This window comes from Tupaia chinensis, unplaced genomic scaffold, assembly GCF_000334495.1.
Source record: "Tupaia chinensis unplaced genomic scaffold, TupChi_1.0 Scaffold141517_1, whole genome shotgun sequence".
Lineage (NCBI taxonomy): Eukaryota > Metazoa > Chordata > Mammalia > Scandentia > Tupaiidae > Tupaia > Tupaia belangeri.
Window position 1 is genome coordinate 2,426,610 of NW_006201378.1, and position 20,714 is coordinate 2,447,323.

Genomic DNA, 20,714 nt, shown 5'->3' on the forward strand with positions numbered 1-20,714 from the left:
TAGGGAAGGCTGATGTGTGTGGAGTGGGTTAGTGTAGGCACAGTGGACGCCCTCATATCTGCCTTCCCTCCCCCAACTGGCTCACTGGCCAGAGAAAGAAGGCACCTTCATCTGTTCCCCCAACCCTGGCTGACCCTGGAGGTTGGCAGGAAGTGGCCAGCACCCCACGACTGGCATGCTCCTGGGGGCGCATTTTGTATGCACAGTCCTGGAGTGAAGAGGCATTAGTCCAGCAGGAGGGCACAGGATTGAGAAGGGTGAGAGGACAACTCTTTCCTCAGTCCTGTCTGGTCTCAACTCCCAAATGAACATATTTAATGTATCTAAGAAAGAAATGAGATAAGGCATGCAGGCTTCCAAGAGTCAAGAGCACATACCTTAAATACCAGAAGGACCCTTTAATAAGTGGAATCATCATTCACATGGTTGAAACATATATACAATACTTGTCATATACCCCAGATATTGTCCAAAACATAAGATTAACACAAAAGAAACACCCACTGAGCAATACAGAACAGATATTATCAAGTGCTAAGGTGGGAGAACAGCAGCAACTCTAAGTACCTAAAAGTTTATGAAAAATGTTGAGAGCAAGTCACAAGGAAAGGCTTCCTCAGCTAAAAGAAATTTGAAATTTACTAACGTCCTGGCACAGTTTCTGGGAATGAGCACAGGCCACATCAAGGTGAGTAAGCACACTGCGGGCTACAGATAGCGCTGCCCTGGGGCAGGACAGCTGGAGATGAAAGGAGAGAGAGCCCCAGGAGTCAGTCCGCCTGGGGCCAGCGTGAACCTTGAAGATCGTGACTTCTAGGATCATTGTAGGGATTCGTGGCCGTATTTATAGCTCACGGTGACTACAGTGTCCATTAACACATCAGTGTCGCATCACTGCATTTGTGCCTATTGATTACCTCTCCATCGCATTATAATTGTTTGAGTATTAGCACACGGACAAAAGCAAATGTTTTTGATTACCCACCGAGTGACTAAGCCAGCCACCAGGACACCAGCTACTTCAGCAACTCCGTCTTTTTGCATTCCTCAGACACAGAGCTCAGGCCTCGATTTCTGAACACCCCCGCATCAGCACCATGGCCAGTGGTCAGCACGCCTTCAGTTCCATCCAGTTCAGCTCTTATTGGCTATGTATGACCAGCTCTAACTCATCTAGCAGCACCTCTCACAGCAAACAAAACACTTCATAGATAAACCTTGGCCACAAATGACAAACCACAACCCACCATGAGCACAGATGTGGAATAAAGTGGCTTTAATTCTGTCTGTGGGTGGACCACAGCCCATTTACTCTCAGCCCCATCAGACAGGCAAATGAACCAGACTAAGAATGCAGGTGACATTCCAAAGCAAGATAGGTTCATTCTCATGCAGTACCAGAAAACATTCCTCAAAAGGAGAAAACACAGTTGACTCAACAGAGGCCTCTTATAATCCATAAAGAGATCATGATGAACACGTCAACACCTGTATGTTATTTAGGAACATACTTATCGAGTGCCTACTATGCTTCAGGTATTTGGGGGAGGTACTGAGAATAAGCATTGAATAAAAAATGAGTTGTCCTTTCATAGAACTAGCAGTCCAATGGGTGAGATAGAAAATAAGCAAGTATAATAACTTATGTGTGTATGTGTGTGTACATGAGCATGTTTATGTGCAAGATGGAATTATGTCTATAAAGGCAAATAGAGCAGAGGAAGGGACAGGGGAGTGGAGCAGGATCTATGGGAAGGGGGAAGTACCTTCTCTGGTTGAATGGCATTGGGACACGGGCTGAAGGAAGTCAGAGAGTGAACTGCACAGATGTCCTGTAGATAGAGGCCAAGAAACAGCAAGTAGAAACCAAATGGACACAGGACCTGTCATTGCAAGGAGTAGCTGAGAGGTCCAAATGGCCATGAAGGAATGAGCTGAGAGGACATGGGTAAATTTGGATGGGTTCGGCTGCAGGGGTTGGAGGAAAGAGAACTCATTTGGTAGCAACCATAACTTTCTATCAGAAACATGCACTTCCATTGCACAGGGTAAAGTTGTTGCTGAGAAGCAACTGCCCAGTTGTAGATTTCATTTTACAGCCCTGCAGTTAAATGATATAATGAGTCATTACCATCAGGAGGGCCAGTAAATGGAGAAGTGGTTATGTTACTGGACTCCTACATGGTTGACTATGGTTTGAGAACTGGACCTGGTGGCTTGAAACTCACATCAAGTGTGCAAGCGTGCATGTGTGCCCAAGATCCTGGGAGAAGAATGGAGGAGAAGAGATTGTGAAGTGGCCATCCCCCCCAGGAGGTGATTTCTCACTTTCACTCTCACTGAATCTGTCTCTCTCTCTCTGGAAAGTGCACATGCCATAAGGCAAAACCCTCTAAAAAAAGAAGTTATTCCTTTTGCAACCTTCCCCACAACACACACCCATTTTCCATACCTTCCATTCCCTCAACCACCATTTTAACGTCAGCACCCTGGTGATCTGAAAGGCACACACTTAGTATGGACAATCTATGGGTTGGCGTTTCTAGGAAGACATTTAAGTTGGACATGTATTAGGCAATCCTCAATATAATGACTGCATTTAAAGCCAGAGAACAACGATAGGACCTGAAATGTAAATGTACATGAAGAAGAAAAGGAGGTCCAAGAATTGAGCTCTGGGATATTAAATTTTTTAGAAGCTGGGAAGATAAGGAGGAAATAGAAAAAAGCCTCTAAGAGTAAACGCCCAGTGAAGTAAGAGGAAAATTAAGTTCAAGTGTGTATTAGGGAGGAAGGAGGGAAGGAGAAAGAAAAGGAGAAAGAAAGGAAGAGAGAAGAAGAAAAGAGGGGGAAGTGGAAGGAGAGGAAGAAGAGGAAGGAAAAGGGGAAGTGAAGGAGCAAGGAAATGTCACAAAGATAGCCAAAGAAATCATCTAATAAGGAAGTGAACAATGTCGGGACCAGCAGTTAGTGTAATGGCTATGTCGCTGGACTCCCATGTAGTCAACCGCAGTTCGAGTCCTGGACCTAGTAGCTTAAACTCAAACTGGGCGCATGTGGGTGCGTGCCCAAGATCCTGAGAAGAGAAGGGATTGTGGCATGTCCATACTGCCTGGGGGCTGATCTCACTTTCTGTCTCCCTGTCTCTGTCTTTCTGGCGAGCGCATGCACCCTATAGCAAAAACCTCTCCAAAAAAAAAAAAAAAAAATGAAGTGAACGATGTTGGTATGTCAATGTTCTAGGCCATGGGAGACTGTTACCAGAGGAGCTCTTATTGGTTGGTGAGGATGAAACTCAACCAGGCTTTATGCAAGAGAGAACTGGGCTGGAGGCAGTGGAGGAAGCCAGTGTGAGAGGCCTTTCAAGGTTTTTGTTTGTTTTGTTCGTTGTCTTTTTTTTCATGAAAGATATGCATACGTGTGCACATGTACAAGAGAGAGAAAAAGTGATACAGGCACGCTTTACAGGGTCTTATCATCCTTCTTCCTCAGCTCTCCAGCTGTCAAGACTTTGGGCCCACACATGCCTAAAATGTTTTAGGTCAACTTGAGGTCCAAATCCATGGTTGTCTGTGTAACTTCCAGAACCGTAGAGCAGGACACTTTGCCAGCACCACTAGGCTTGGCTCTTTTCGGGTTTTCTATAATAAGAAGTGGAGAAACATGACAGCATTTGGAAAAGGATGAGACTGTGAGGAAAGACATTAAGGAGAAAAATAGAGATAAGACATTTATGGGACACAGAAATGGATTATTACGTATCGATAACAGGTATAGTATCCCTAATTGGACTGGTGTGAAATGTATTCATGTTGGAAAATTCACTGTACAAGCTAAGCAATGCATAGTGATTGAATGTATAAAAGGAATTAAAATAAAATATATTATGAAAAAAGAAAAAAATATCATCAAAATGAGAAGTTTTCCTTTGAGGATGAGTAGTTTAGATACCTGAATGCTAATGGAAATGCATCTGGAGAGAAGAAACACTAACAATGGAGTAGAGAGAGGGGGAGCATTGGAAAATGCAATCTGCCCTCCTGGTGAGGAATGCGAGCAGTCTCTTCATCACATGAGGCAGTGAGTGCATGGGGCATGTGCAAGCGGCAGTGGGGTTTTGCCATTCAAGTGTGTGGAGTTCTTCTGTGGATTGTTTGTGTTTTTTCAGTACCAGGAACAAGGTTCTCAGCTGAAAAGAAGAAGGAAGGGGACCAGCAGATGGTATAATGGCTACGTAGCTAGACTCCCATGTACTTGACCACGGTTTGACCTGATGGCTTAAACTCAAGCAGGGCACGCGTGCGGGCATGCCCAAGACCCCGAGAGGAGAATGGAGGAGAAGGAATTGCAGTGTGGCCATTCCCCCTTTGGGGTGATTTCTTGCTTTCTGTCTCTCTCTGTCTTTCAAGCGAGTGTACGTGCCCTATAGCAAAAACCTATAAAAAAAAAAAAAAAAAAAAAAAAAAAAGAAGGAGGCGGAAATACCAGAGGCTTCAATTATAAAAGTGTGAAAAGATCATCTGGGGTGCAAAAAAGCAAACTTTCATTGCCAGGTGACTCCTGATATGCACAGATGCAAGCGTGTGAATATTGTGTGGCCAGTCAGTGAGGTGCGTGTCATCAATCTGGCCACTATGAGCTGCTCAGGTGCAGACATGGAGGCAGTGGGGATTGAGTTCATCCATAGTGGGAACTTTGTCATACAACTGTGATAAAAGAAGAAAGGTTCACATGAGTGGAGACATCTGAAACCATGCTGTCATAATAATGGTATGTGTGGCATGCAAGAGGTAGGTGTGGGCAGGATGAGGACTAAGGACAGTGAAAACACGTCAGGATGGATGGATTGGTGGTTTCAGTGGGTGGAACTGAGTCTACAGGAATTGAGTATGATGGGGAATAAGCTGAAAAGAGGGGAACTGGCCAGTCAAGGCGATTCCTGATGTTGAGATGATGCATGTGCAGTCTTTGGTGGTGGAAAGTCTAGGGCTTCACCATGATGCTAAAGGTTGAGACCATCAGAGATGAGGAGGGAAAAAACAGAGCAGGAGAGGCCAAGGTCTCAGGAGGCTCAAAACTCCATGGGCTGTCCAAAAAGCTCATGGACAATGTGTTAAATGACAGAAACTATTCACAGATTTAAAAAATAAGTTTGCACTGAAGTAGACTTGTACTTTAAATCCGTTTTACTATGAAATCTTTGAAGTAGAGATTAAGATAGTTGAGATTAAGTGATTATTTACTGAATTAAATTTTTCCAGATTTTCAAAGTAGAACTCACTCACTGTTTTTTTTGTTTGTTTGTTTGCTTTTGTTTTTTTGTTTTGTTTTGTTTTGTTTTTTTTTTTTTTACACACACACACACACACACACACACACTGAAATACTTCTAGGAAGAGAAGATAGAAAATTTTAGAAATTATCATTACATTTTGTTTCATAATGCACTTTCAAAACATGGATCTGGCTTAACATCACCAAAAACAAAACATTAAAAGCAGGTATGGATTTAGAAATGAATTGCCATTTAATCTCAACTGGCCAGAACTATTGGCGACTGGAGCAGTCTAGTCCTCTTCTGTCACTGAGAGCTAACTTTCTTTCATGAGGGAATTCCAGAAACTAAAAGTGTTTTTAAAGATTAAATCAAAAGAACTTTATTTTAATTCACAAAATTTCCCCCAGGTCTCTTGACTCGTTGAAGACTGACCTGGGCCTCAGGTGAACTACAGATTTGTAATCCGGCTTTAAGACATTACCACTGTTTCTGCTATTGACACCTTTCTTGGGACTTTTGTTTCTACTTCCATGTTTACCAAGGGGTTGTAAATATAGCACACATGATATTTCCTTGGGGAAGTAGCCCTTATGTCAGTCACCCCTCTCTTTAAGGGTGAAAGGCCCCTTCCATTCATAGTTTGAGCAGTAATCTATTCAAAGAGTTCATGTTGCAGAGATTTAGACATTTTACCCTTTCTTTCATCCAATTTCCTGAAAGCTTCTGCCATATTTCTCAGCAAAAGGGCAAATCCTTGACATGTTCGCACAAGTTTCTGTGCTCTGCATTTCTTAGAAACACAGCTCTTAGACATGAACACCAAAGGGTGCAAGGAGCATGCTGACATTCCCGTTGTGTCTTCCATTAGCATGGGAAATTCAGCTCCTTTTGTTTTTGTTGTTGTTCTGTCTTTACTAATACCTTTTAAAAAGAACGAATCACAATAATTGGGTGACGTTCCATCACCAAATTCGAGAAATGAATATTACTGTGGTTTGAGCGCCCCTCTCCCAATTCATAGGTTGAGATTCGGTTGCGATGGGATTAAGACAGTGATCATTTAATCAGACTGTGGTGTTAAAAGCGGAGACCTCGGGAAGGGGTTAGGATGAAGGACATCAGTGTGGGGCTCCGATGGCTGAGTCCTGGTGGGCTTATCAGGAGAGGGAATAAAACAGGCACGCACGTGGAACAGATCCCACTCTGCTATGCCCAGTATCCGTGCCATGATACTGCCTTACCAGATGCAGCCCCTGGCCCTTGGATCTCCAAACCATAAGCCAAATAAATCACTGTTCTCTTAAATTACCCGTATTCAGGTATTCTCTCTTATCAGCAATGGAATGGAGCAGAGCAAGATATTAATTATAAAAAGGCCATCGTCACAGGAATACAATCTCACCCTTACCAATAAACCCTAAGAGGCGTGACTCCATCTCTACTGCCTACAACACAATGCTTAGACAGTGGGCCCTGTGCTCTTGTAAAATCCAAGACCAACCAGAATCAACAACAAAGTGGAGAACAGATTTGCTTACAAGGCAGATATGCAATATTAAGAATTTCCATGGGCATGAATATGAGATGTACTTCTCTCAAAAAAAAAACTATAAAAAGTGAAATTGAAATTGAAAACACCATCTTTATCAAAACTGACCATCATTTGTGGGGGGGAGGAACAAAAAGGTAAGTTTCCTTGGTGTAAAGTTATTCATAATTCCAAGACTGCAACAGCAGAGCACTAAGCCAAGCAAGGGTTCCTTCTGGGGATGGGTCATAGTCTTGTGAGGCTGGCCCTGTCCATGACAAACAGGAGGCTGAGCAACTCAGGCCAATCCCTGGATGTAAGGGAGATGCTTCCTCAGAAGTACTGCACCTCAAACCACAACAGCAAAGACAGCCACTTCCTCCATGTCCTGTGAGTAGTTTTCATCCAAAGTTAACAAGCCAGAGCTTTTTAGATTATCTGAGGTAAACTTTATGTTATTCCACTAAATAAAATGATATCAATGCATTATTAGTTTTCTCTCTCTTTTTTTCTATTTTTTTAAACCTGTTTTGCCATAGAGCACACATGCTTGCCAGAGAGATAGAGACAGAGAGGGAAAGTAAGAAATTGCCCCGACCCCCACCAGGGGGGATGGCCACACCACAGTTTCTTCTCTTCCATTCTCCTTATGGGATTTGGGGCCTGTACACACACATGCCTGGCATGCTTTTCAAGCTGCCAGGCCTGGGACTCGAACCATCATTGGCCATGTGGGAATCTAGCACCTTAACCACCACACCACCTAATGGTTCCTATATTAATTTCTAATGTATGCACAAAACCTATGACTATATTATTTCCAAATAAGGTTCATGCTAATTTCTACTAGGATACAGTGATTGTTTTTGTTGTTGTCATAGTCCAACAGGAAAATATTTGCTTTTACTTCAAGAAAGAGCATGATGTTCCTTCCAATAACAAATATGTTATTTCTCTTTGTACGTAATACATACACATTATATAAATATTACATCTTTCACAATACATATAAAATGGCTACTAGTACACATATCTGTTCGAGTTCTTTTTTTAAAAAAATTCTGTTTTACTGATGGTTGTTTTGCTTAAAGCTGTCATATAGAAATAATTCAATTTTATTGTATATTTTGCTCACTTTTTAGTTATCAACATTTACCAAAACAGGTATTTCTTGTATTTCCCAGTATTTGGGGATCTTTATTTCTCCTAGAGTCAATAGAAAGTTACTGTGTATCTAAAATCTAGGTTATCCTTCAGGACTTCAAAATACCTTATACAACACTTAAACTTTATTTATTTATTTATTTATTTATTTATTTATTTGGAGAAGTTTTTGTTAAAGAGCGCGTGCAATCACCAGAAAGACAGAGAGAGACAGAGAGACAGAAAGCGAGATCAATTCCCTGGAGGTATGGCCATGCCATATCCTTCTCCTTCATTCTCCTCTCGGTATCTTGGGCATGCACGCACACACACCTGGCGTGAGTTTAAGCCATGGGGTCTGGAACTTGAACTGCGGTCGATCACATGGGAGTCCAGTGACATAGCCATTATGCCAACTGATGGTCCCCACAACACTTAAACTTTTAAAACATGCTTGCCTACAACACCTTTTAAGAACCACTCATGGAATGTATGATGGGAATGGTCTCCCCTTCACGTCTGGGTATATATTATGTGACACACAAAAAATTTGGCTAACCAACTATTGATACTCTGTTGCTTGGCTATAAATAATGATAATTAATAATTAAGATACCAAATCACCAGCTTTTATAAACTTTAGAGAGACTTAAGATTACTGAGTTTGTGAAATATGTATGTAAATGGCATTTCTAGTGGGGCTTAAGGACAGTTCATGCTGTTAAAGGCTTTCTCCTTCAATTTTCCTCTACTACATGTCTTCATATACCCAAGAGACTGAAACTTTTTAAAAACATCAAGTTCAACTTCTCTGGATCTATCTTTCACAAACTATAGTTTGTGATAACTAAATAGACAGGTGTTACCAAACTAAGTAATAAGACAAGAGAAAAAATTAAATTATGACTTGGCCAAAAATAGTTCCCATGAACCTAAAATACTCTACAGAGCCTGATGGCATTTTAGACAAAACCCATTGAAATCACCACAGAAGTCACAGCTTGAGCATCTAGAGGCACTGGGCATCAAACAATGAAACTGTACAGAGAAGAGTTCAAATCTCGTCTCATCCTTCTTGGCCCAGTATCCCTGGTTAGTTGCTTACCCTGAGCTCAGTCTGTCTATAAAATGGCAAGTAATTATAGAGCAATGTTATAAGCTCTAAATAGTAAAATATGAAATATGCCTAATATATGTCCCAAAAAGATCATGTGAGTTGCTTGTCTTACCACTGCTTTTTTCTTTATTAAGACCTTGGGAATTGTAACTCCACTAAGTTCTGGGAAAAAGCAAAAGCAGGATCAGCTCTCAGAAAAGAGGTCCAGAGACTGTGGAGTCAGAGCTTTGCCTAGAGAAGTCTGCCAGGGACTTTAGCTAGGGAAACATTTGCGTTAGAAATGCTGCCTAGATCCCACTGTATTCTCATCTCCCATGGCCTGTTTAACTGCTCAAGATTGTTTAATTTAATTTAATTTAATTTAAATTTTTGAGAGGTTTTTGCTACAGGATGCATGCGCTTGTCAGAAAGACAGAGAGAGACAGAGAGACAGAAGGCGAGAAATCACCCCTCCCCAGGGGGGATGGCCACGCTCCAATCCCTTCTCCTCCATTTTCTTCTTGGGATCTTGGGCACGCACACACACGCACCCGATGTGAGTTTAAGCCACTAGGTCCAGGACGAAAACCATGGTCGACTACATGGGAGTCCAGTGACATAGCCATTAGGCAAACTGCTGGTCCCAAGACTGTTTAATTTTAATGAATTTTTTTTTTATTTAACTGTACATATTCTTATTTATTTATTTATTTATTTAAATTTGACCAGCAAGGGGGCAGAGAGAGAGAGAGAGAGAGAGAGAGAAAGAGGAGAAGAGAGACAGATAAAGTGAGAAAGCCAAGTTGCTAGGTCCGGAACTTGAACAGTGGTTGGCCATGTGGGAGTCCAGTGCTCTTAACCACGTCACCTGCCAGCCTCTGCTCAAAACATTTTTAATTTAGTCAACAAGCTTAGCTTATTTTGTATAATATTAATAGTTTTGTCTACCTGTCTTACTCATTTGGTTCATTTTACTTTTCCCTCTATAATCATTTTACTTATACATTTATATAATAACATGTACTAAAAAAGAGGATGGTGGGGCCAGCAGATGGCACAGTGGTTAAGTTGTTGGACTCTTACATGGTCAACCATGGTTCAAGTCCCAGACTTGGTGGCTTGAAACTCATGACAGGTACGAATGCACGTGTGCTCGAAATCCTGAGAGGAGAATGAATGAGAGGGATTGTGGTATGGTCATAAAATCTGGGGGGTAATTTTTCACTTTCTGTCTTACAAGCACATGTACCTTAGAGCAAAAATCTCTCTTAAAAAAAAGGAAAAGAAAGTACATTGAAAATTTTTTAAAACTTCTGAGTCAAATTAAAAAGACCTTCAATGTTAGTCTTACTAATCAAAAACCAGAGAGAAAAATTAAGGTTCAAGCATTATCCTTTACATATTTTAATTTGTCAATTGGAAATTTCTTATTCATTCAACAAACTCTTTTTTGGGGGGGGGAGAGATTTTTGCTATAGGGCATATCCACTCACCAGAGAGACAGAGACAGAAGCAAGAAATCACCCCTCACACCCATTCTCCTCTTGGGATTTTGGGCATGCACGTACATGACCCTGGTGTGAGTTTTAAGCTGTAGAGTCCAGGACTCAAACCACAGTCAATTACGTGGAAGTCCAGCAACATAACCATTACTCCATCTGCTAGTCTCTCATTCAATAAACTCTTAGTAGTACCCACTGTAAATAGAGGGTTGGAATTACAGACAGGCCAGCTTCGTGGGCACTCCCATGGGTACTTGTCCTCTGCTGTAGCCAATTTGAAATTCTCAAAATGTAGGAGTCCTCCCTGTCTCAGTCACATATGACATTTGCAACACCTGTTATGCAGCTTTAATGGCACTTATGCCTTGGACTCAGAAGAGAGTTGTGCTTGATTTAAAACTCTGTTGTCATCATCTCGAAATTCTTAGTAATTTTTACCTCCCCATAACAGATTTTTGCCATAGTGTGCATGTGCTCACTGGAGAGACAGTGAGAGGGAGAGGGAGAAATCACCCCTCCAGGTTGGGGGGGGGATGGCTACATCACAATCCTTTCTCCTCCATTCTCCTCTTGGGATTTTGGGCATGCATACACACATGCCCAGCATGTTTTTCAAGCTGCCAGGTCCAGAACTCGAACCATGGGGATTTAGTACTTCAACCACCACAACCACAATGCCATCTGCTGGTCCCAATGATTTGTTATCTTTGGAGCTTGTGCTTTGTATGTGACATCCAATGGGACAATGGCGCATACACATGAGCAGAGGACATAGGTGCGCTATAAATGGCCTCTCTTCCTGACTACTCTATTTGTCCATAGCTTTTGCAATGTCCTGTGAATACAGAATTCCAGTGGACCTGTAACACATGGAAATATATCAAGATGCATGATGAAAAGAAGGCGTGTTGTGCGCATGAGTAAGGGAAGGTGCCGATAGCCCCCCGAGATCATGTTTTCTGCTCAAACCAGAACTAGCTTCAAATGTACAAAGAAGGTAAAGGTGTTTCAAAGCACATGAGCGACCAAAGAATCCCTGTATACCTTTTCTTCTTCACCTTCCTTCCCTGCATTAGCCAGATACTTATCCTGAAGATAATAACATGGATGAAAATGTACAATATAAGATGGGGCATCTCAGAGTTTCTTTCTCTTCAGCTCCTCCCTTATTCAACAGTAAGCCAAGACAAGAGAGTACTGTTAGGATGTGGCATATCAAGAAGTGAAATTAAAGTAGGTGAGCTAGTTTGGTGTCATAGTTCCACTGTTCTTACAAGAACAAAATACACACATCTGTACCAGCCATGAAATGCAAATTTCCTAATTTCAGTGCTGCTGCATGCAAGTCGAGTTCAACGTTATTTTTCATTTAAAAATAAGCATTACATTGTATAAAGACAAATGGCAAAATTTAATTTATGCTAATACTTTATTTTTTATTTTGATTGACTTTCTATATTTCCAGAGTGCTTGTGTCTTCATGAGAGAGAGGAAGAGAGTGAGAGAAAGTGAGTACTCAAGCACTACCTTACTACCGTGGTTGCTCTGCAGTCTTTTTTCCTGCATTTCTCCATCTTGTTAGGATTTAGAGAATGTATGTACGTGTGCCAAACATATTTTTCAAGCTGTCGGGGATGGAATTAAAACCACAATTGGACATACGGGATCTGCTTTCTACGCACAGCAGTTCATCACTGCACTATGGGGTCTGGTTCTAGGCTAGTAATGAAAACTTTTCATTTTTTTCTTTACTTAGAATGACATGATAAATCAAGAGACCACAAAAGAAAAGGTTTATATTTTAGTCCTTTTCATGGCAGGTTTTTTTTTTTTTTTCCTACTCATTGAACAAGTGATCCTATGGTTTCATTTTGCAACGGGTTCTGCACATTAGGTAGGATACTAGCCCAAATACAGGAGGTCATAGTCTCATGGGCCTCATGGCTTAGTGGGGAAGACAGTGGTTGTGCCTGTAATTGCAACTGCAATAAGGACTACAAAACGGTAAGATCAGATCAACACGACAGAACGTTACTGATGATTACCTCTATGGACGATCTTTGTGAAAAATTCTAGAAGGAGATTAGGATAACCCCTGACTCAGTAATTCGAGATTTCATTTTTCTTAAGAGGAAAGATACAAGAGCCCAGCTGTAGAGGCAGGCACTGCTGAGACTCTGTTACTCTCAGGCTGGGACCACATTGGAGGCCTGGGCTGGATGCTCTGTGTATCCTAAAGGCAGGGGTCAATAGCATGTGTCTCTAATACCAGTGACTTAGAGCATGAAGCAAGAGGACTGTGAGCTCAAGGCTGTCCAGAAGATGATAGCAGGACCCTGTCTAACGATGGCCTGGGCATAGTGGTGCACACTTGTAGATTCAGCTGGCAGGGCGAGACAGGAGGAATAAGGACCTGGCAAGACCCTGTCTTAAGAAAAAAGAAAAAAGATTGGAGTTTGGCCATTTCTTTTTTAAGAAAGATATTCCCAGAAAAAAAAGTTTCCATAAACTTTCTAGGCAGTACATGCCCAGAAGAATAATGAATAACTTGTGCAAATCCTCTCTTGAGTCTCCTTTGTTTGGGCTCTTTAAGATATATGTGTATGTATATGTCTTCTTCATCCATGTGAAGAGAGATCCTTTTGCATTCCAAATAAAGAGGAAATGTTAAAAAGGTTTAATTTGAGCTGAGTTAGCAATTTATAAAGACTAAGTTTATAAAAAGTAAATTCACCAAGTACCTTAGATCTTGAAACCATGAATTAAAAACAAAAGCTCGTTCAAATAACTGGTGGCCCCCAAGTGTCCTAGAGTAGCTTGGTTTTAGCATAGTGGGGCCAGAACCATGCAAAGGTTTTGCTTGAGGTTGGAGAATATCTGCCTTCTGGTAGGGGCTGAATACATAATGGAACTTACCTGTAAGTGGTCTGGGCACTGCTTCCGTTAAAGAAAAAGCATTTACTGAGACCCTCTGACTGATTTCATTCTTGAATAACTGAGCTGACCATCTCAATGAAATTTTAAACACCCATTCTGATCTAATTGAGAGAAAGGACACATTCCCCAACACCAACATGGGAGGAAGACTGAGGAGGTAAACTCCTCCCTGCGGAGGTCAACTTTAAACGGTGATTGTCAAGTAAGTGTTATATGAGGTGGAGGCTACAGGATTCAAAAGTAAACTCAGCAACGATCAAGAAGCCTAACTCAAGAGGGCAATCGATCCAGTCATTCAGAAGTACAGACAGCTGTTTAGTAAAGTTTAGAGCATTTGTGAAGCCCGGGCTTCCACTGAGGGTCTCTTCCTATCTAATGCTGACCCAAGCAGGACCACGTAATTCCCAAAGACAAAGCTTGCTGATTCTTCCTTAATGTTCTTGCTCTTTGAAGAAAGGAAATAAGCCAGCTCTTAATTTCATCAGGCTACCCACAAGAGTTCTGCATTAGATCTAATTCCTACTTCTCTGGCATTTTAGGAAGAAAGACAAGAACGCAGAAATCGTACTTGTCTAAGTATCTGGTGTCTATTAAACCCTGAAAAAGTAAAGGATTGATAAATGACCAAAAAGGATGCAGCTTAAGGAAGCAGAAATTAATCCCAAAGAAATTTTTGACAGTATAATTTTTTAAAGCTATTTATTTATTTATTTAAATTTGACTAGAGAGGGGCAGAGTAAGAGAGAGAGACAGAGACAGACAAAATGAGAAGGCAAGCCTCCAGTTTAGGGATTTGAACCACGGCTGGCCATGTGGGAGTCTAGTGCCCTTAACTACATGTCACTTGCCAACCCCTATAATATAATAATTTTTGTTTTCCATATCATGAATTCTGAAGCAAACTTTTATGAAGATAAAATATTGTAGCTTGGATAATTTCACATTTTTGAACGATATGTTAGTTAAGGACATATCAGAAGACTGTGTCTGCTCTATTTACTAAAACATGTTAAATAAAAATTACACAATAATTTTGACGATAGTGTAGACATAAATCATATTCAGTTTTAAAAGGGCAACTGGAACGTCAATCCAATTTTCTTATCATTTTTGAAGTCAAACTCAGGGCTAAGTTTAGTTAGTACAAAAGAGACAGGAGATAGAATATGAATGTGTTTTCTGGGACAAAATGATCTGGCTCAACTAAAACTCTGTTGTTATTAAATTACAAACATCGATCTGTTTTTATTGGATACGGACAATGGTTTGTCCTAATTTAGAAAAGGTTAAATGATGCTCGAAAGCAGTGTCACAGCAAACCGTCTATTCAGGACACAGAGTTTGGGGTATGACTCTGTCTGCCTCTGTTAAAGTTTATTTAACTAAGCCAAAGATCCTGGAAATAAAGCACAACTTCTAACCTTTCCTTTTGGATATCCTAACAGATAAAACTTTAGTTATCAAATGGAACTGAATTCATCTAGTGTAAAGATACATTAACTTCTTCATTCTCTCCAAACTACCCACGTATTAGTTCTACAAATATTAAATAAGAACAAGGCTTTTGGAAAGAGGGAGAACATACATAATTAGTAAATACTTAAGAATCATGATCCAAGAAATGTTCTCTTTTTAGTAAGTAGTAGCTAAGCTCTCTCCTAAAGATAGGCATAATAAGGGAAAGAATTATAATGTGAAATATTTCCTTCAAAGTGTCAAATAAAAAGTTATCTGAGGGTCAGAAGGTGGCATGGAGGTGAAGGTACTGGATTTCACATGGCTGATTTCATGGTTCAAGTCCCAGACCTAGTGGCTTGAAAAATCTTGCCAGGTGTATGTGTGTGCATGTCCCAAATCCTAAGGAGATGGGAGGAGAATGGGATTGTAGCATGGCCATCTCCACTGGGGCGGGGGGGGGGGGGATTTATAACTTCCTCTCTCTCTCCTCTCTGTCTTTCTCTGAGTAGTGCATGTGCCCTACAGCAAAACTTAAAAAAAAAAAAGAAAAAGAAAGAAAGAAAGAAAGGAGGAAGGAAAGAAAAAGTTGTCCTAGGTTGCACAGATAACAGCTCAAAACATTGGACTGAAAGCAATGCACCAAGTTTGGGTTTCACCTGCAAGTTGGTGCTGTTCTAGGACACACTCCGTAGGGACCACAGCCAGTAAAATCATCACAGACTAACAGGCAGCATCACTGCCTTCATCCTACATATTGGAAACCTTAGAAATCCCAATCTTAAACAGTCACTCTTTGCCATGATAAAAACAACTAGAACAAATCAGTCAATTGAATAATAAAGAACTATCCCATGAAACATTATTTATAAACATGGCATTTTGGATCATGCCATGTGACATTATACATTATTCTTTCAACCTAAAACTACTTCCTCCACATTTTCTACCCTAAAACACAAATCAGATGAAATCTTTTTTTTTTTTTTTCTGGAGAGGTTTTCGGTATAGGGCGCATGCGCTCACCAGACAGACAGAGAGAGACAGAGAGACAGAAAGCGAGAAATCACCCCCCGGGGGGATGGTCACGCCGCAATCCCTTTTCCTCCATTCTCCTCTCAGGATCCTGGGCACGCATGCACAGGCGCCCAGCGTGAGTTCCAAGCCACCAGGTCTGGGACGTGAACTGCGGTCGACCATGTGGGAGTCCAGCGACATCGCCATTACGCTAACTGCTGGTTCCCCAGATGAAATCTTACCAGCTGCATTAGAATCTTCTCTGACAGGCTGAGAAGGGTTAATTCTATCTTTAACATATTTGTAGATTCATATGGTGTTTCATTTATTGCAATGTATACTAAATATACTTACTATTGTTAATTATTTTGCAAGACTTTCAATTATATTTTAGAAAATGCTAAATATCTTACACTTCTGTTAAGTTATGCATATCTAAAATATTTAGTAGCTAACTGACTCAAAATTAAGGTGTTCACCTAATATTAAGTCACGTCTTTCCATCACTAGTTTATTGTTATCTGGGGTTTCTGCTATCCTGGAGGCTGATTTAAAAAATGGCTTCATCAGAGATTAGAGTAGTTATATATTCTAGAATGAAAAGATGGTTCTGGGTATGTGCTAGATTTTATATCATGAGATAAAATTAAAATTCTTATATTTATTTATCAGTTTGGTTGCTCTGGAAACTAATGACTGGAACTGAATTCATTAATTCAACTAATCAAAAATAAACACCTATTTATCCAGAACCCAAATAATCACCGAGAACAATTAATTGCATGTTTTCTCTCAGAATTCTAAAGTCAGAGAACCATATAATTTTGGATTTTATAGGTAAGAAATTGGGTCCAGAGAAACTCTAGGTTTATAAATGTTTTTCAACATTCTGAAAATAGCTTACAATTCCTTTTTTAATACCAGAGGTGAATATGCAAAAAGAGCATCTTGATGTACGAACTATTACCCGCTGGATTCATGTTGACCAGAGGTAAAGTTAGCACAGGAGTTAGAAACTGGAGGCCAGGAACGACTATTTCTTCTCATGAGAACCTAGTAGCATTGTCATCCCTGACCAGGTATACACATCCACACACAGAGACACACACAGGATACACACATGCACACACCAACACACACGTACTCACACATAGCTGGTAGTACTGATAGCTTGGGCTGTTGTCACACCATTCCTGGGGCATTCTTCCTTGGGGGAAGACCACAGAAATTTCAGAGTCGGTTTGGCTGAGCACAGGGGGGAGACAGAGATAAAGTATTCTAGGAAGTAGCAGCTCGTTCAAAGAACAGTGAGAGGAGTGAGCACATCCTTTGGGTAACTTCAATGAAGTCTATGTGGCTAGGATTTAGAATGCATGAAAGAGAGTAGAGTGAGTTGAGATCATAAGTGGTCATACATCCATTAATGACAGAGGCCACTTGTAAATAGACTGTCCACTCACCTCAGTAACTTGTTGGCTCTTCATCTTCCAGATCTCTGGAAATACCCTACGGCCTATCTCTATCTTTCTTTCTTCCCTATAATTTGTCCCAACTTACCTGATTTAGCGCCATGGTTTCAAGTGCTGTCTATAATGTTGATACCCTTACATGGTCAACTTAGGTCAGGACTTCTTTTCTACATCTTAGACTCCTATAATTATCTGCCAACTTGACCTCTCTCTCTGGATCTTTACTACACTCTGCATAGTTTAAAGAGAACCTGTGATTTTTTTCCCCCCTGCTAATCTGTTCCTGACTTAATCTTCCCTATTTCAGGAAATGACACCTGCATTACTTAACAACATGGTCATCTTCGATTCTTTTTTTTCTTACTTCACAATAAATCCAACAAAAAAATTCTGTAAGATTTACCTTCAGAATATATCCAGAATTCAACCACCCTGAACTTGTTAATTCCCATGGTTCAGGTCTCATCCTTTCTTGTCCTGATGTGCAGTAATCTAGTTTGCTCCCTCACTCCATTCTCAGGCCCCTTCTTTTACTCCGAGCAGCAGCCAACCCCTCCATAGCTTTACATCTGAATAAAACCTAGATGCAAAGCATGTTCTGTGAGGCCCTGGATCATCCGTATGCCTCTTCTCTTTATTCTGTCTTTATCTGCCTTGGTTTTCTACCTTGATCTTAGTGCTCCAGCAGCACTGCCATTCTGATTGCTTCTTAAATGATCCACGTTTGCTTCCTGTCTCTGATTCCTTTCACTTCTTATCTCACTGCCTGGAATACTGTCCCTCTGAAGTTTCTAAAGCCCCATTTCTTCCCATTGTCCTAATGTCTTCTCAAAGATCAAGTCCTTAGAGAGGTCTCCCCATATCTAATATATCCTCCCTTCTTCAATCACTCTCCAATCTGTTTTCTTCTTACCTTAATACAAGTGATGCTTTTTGTTGTTATGATAATTTACTAATGCCTACTTTTCCTAGTAGAAGGAAAGCTCCATGAAATCAATGACTGACTTTTTTTAGAGTGATTTTTGCTATAGGGCATGTGTGCTCACCAGAGAAAGAGAGAGAGAGACAGTGAGACAGAAAGCAAGAAATCACTGCCCCACCCCCGCCCCCAGGAGGGATGGCCACACTGCAATTCCTTCTCTTCCATTCTCCTCTCAGGATTTTGGGCATTCATGCACACATGCCTGGCATGAGTTTTTAACCCACTGGGTCCAGGACTCAAACCGTTGTCCACTACATGGGAATCCAGTGACGTAATCATTACACCATCTACTGGTCTTAGACTTTGACTTTTCAAGAACTGTTACATTCCCATAATGAATAAAACCTTGTTGGTTCTTTGTATTGGCTTACTCTCCATCTGTTCTATTCTGTTCTAAGATGCAGAATCTAGAAAGATAGGTAATAGAAAGAAAGAAGATCACTGATACAGGTATATGATGGATGGATGATATAAATAATTAAATACAGGTAGATGGCTAGATAGCTACATAGATGGATGTATTTTCTAGGTTCTTCACAAAAAGTTTCCAAACCTAGTCTCTACTCCAACTGTAAGTTGCTGATTTGAGACAGAGGTCAGTCTAGAGTTTCAGGGAATTCATCTTATTACACTAGCACAAATTGTGGCAGAGATTCTATTAATGACTCCAGATATTAGGTCATAACTTAGCAGTTCACTGGAGCACCAACCTAGCCCCTGACTTGGGAAGAGAATGGAGGCTAGCCATTTAGGAGCAGTGGCCACAGAAGTCCCCAAGGTATGTAGAGGGAGCTCAGAGAAGTCTCCGAGGTATGCAGAGGGAGTTCAGGTTCAACCTGGCATTCTAGTCCTAACACAATTTCCAGTCCATACAAATCCCATTTCTGCTTAACCTAGGAAAACAGGAGCTTATTGTTGCTTCTGAGCTCTCACTGGTGCATCTCTGAAATCTCCTAAGAACCCCACAAAATAGAACTACATTGATTCCCATCCTACAGGTAAGGGAAATCCATGCTGAATTTTGACTTAATCATAAAATCTATGGGGATCCATTGAACCCTTGTAAGTGGTAAAAGGACGTAATTAATTCTGCGTTTTAGAAAGATCACTTTAGCAGCTGTTGGAAAATGTTTTGAAGACACAAGGGGCTAAGAGAGAAAGGAGACTGATTGCTAAGAAGGGAATTAAATTAGGAAAACATTCAAGCACACTCTTAAGTCTTAACTTACATACTAGTATACTGATATGCCAAATGACTAATGTTTTTATTTTATTAACCTAATAATGAGCAATTTCACAAGGAAAACAACACATTAAATGTGTATGTTTTAATTTCTTGACGTTCAGTTATATACAACAATGGAAAGTAATCGCCCAAATTGACAATCAATATCCAGATACAAATATCTCCATAGCATAAGCAGAGCTTTGGATCAAACATAAGCATATATGTGGAGGCTTGCAAAGTTAAATCTAATATTAAATTTACTAATGTAGACAGATTTACAACATAATCTTACACTATTGTTTGTTCATTGGTTTGTACTAGTTGGTTCTTTCTTTCTTTCCTTCTTTCTTAGAAATTTTTATTATAAGGAGCATATGCTTGGTGGAGACACAGAAGGAGACAGAGAGAGAGAGAGAGAGAGAGAGAGAGAGAGAGAGAGAGAGAGAGAGAGAGAGAGAGAGAGAGAGAGAGAGAGAGGTAATCCCCAGAAGGATGGCCATACCACAATCCCTTCTCCATTCTCCTTTCAGGATTTTGGGCATGTACACACATGTGCCTGGTATGTTGTAAGTTGCTGGATCCAGGACTCAAGCCATAGTCAGCCACATGGGAGTCCAGGGCCTTAACTCTATACCACCTGCTGGACCCAGTTCCCCAATTATTTGATGCCTATTTAGCAAATTGGGCAACTGAATTGAAAGAAGGCTGAGGATGTTGAGACCACTTTATTGGTGTTGTTTAATCAATGTGAATATATTTTTCAGCAACTGTGATTGAGAAAGTGACATCTCATGTAGATTATTAAAATTGGAGACTCACAAACTTATTTGTATAACACACACACAAAACAACATGAGATGTGGATTTTGAGAAAATAGAATCTTTACCAGCAACCTATGTTAAATTCAGTAATTAAAGTTATTGACTGCGGTTATACCTTCAATTGCTCTCCTGGCTCAACTTACAGTGGCTGTTTTTCTGGTTGGTAGGTTCATTGATGGTCTGATTCTGTCATTTGTTCATTCATTAATTTATGGAAAATGAAGTTAATTGTACTGGCTCTTATTAAGTTGAGAAAG

The 20,714-nt window shown here is 40.5% G+C and overlaps 1 protein-coding gene across 1 annotated transcript in view; it reads right to left on the reverse strand.

Moving 5' to 3' along the window:
* Nucleotides 1–20,714, reverse strand: part of DLGAP2 (DLG associated protein 2) — a 498,047-nt gene that overhangs the window by 403,524 nt on the left and 73,809 nt on the right. The window lies entirely within an intron of this gene.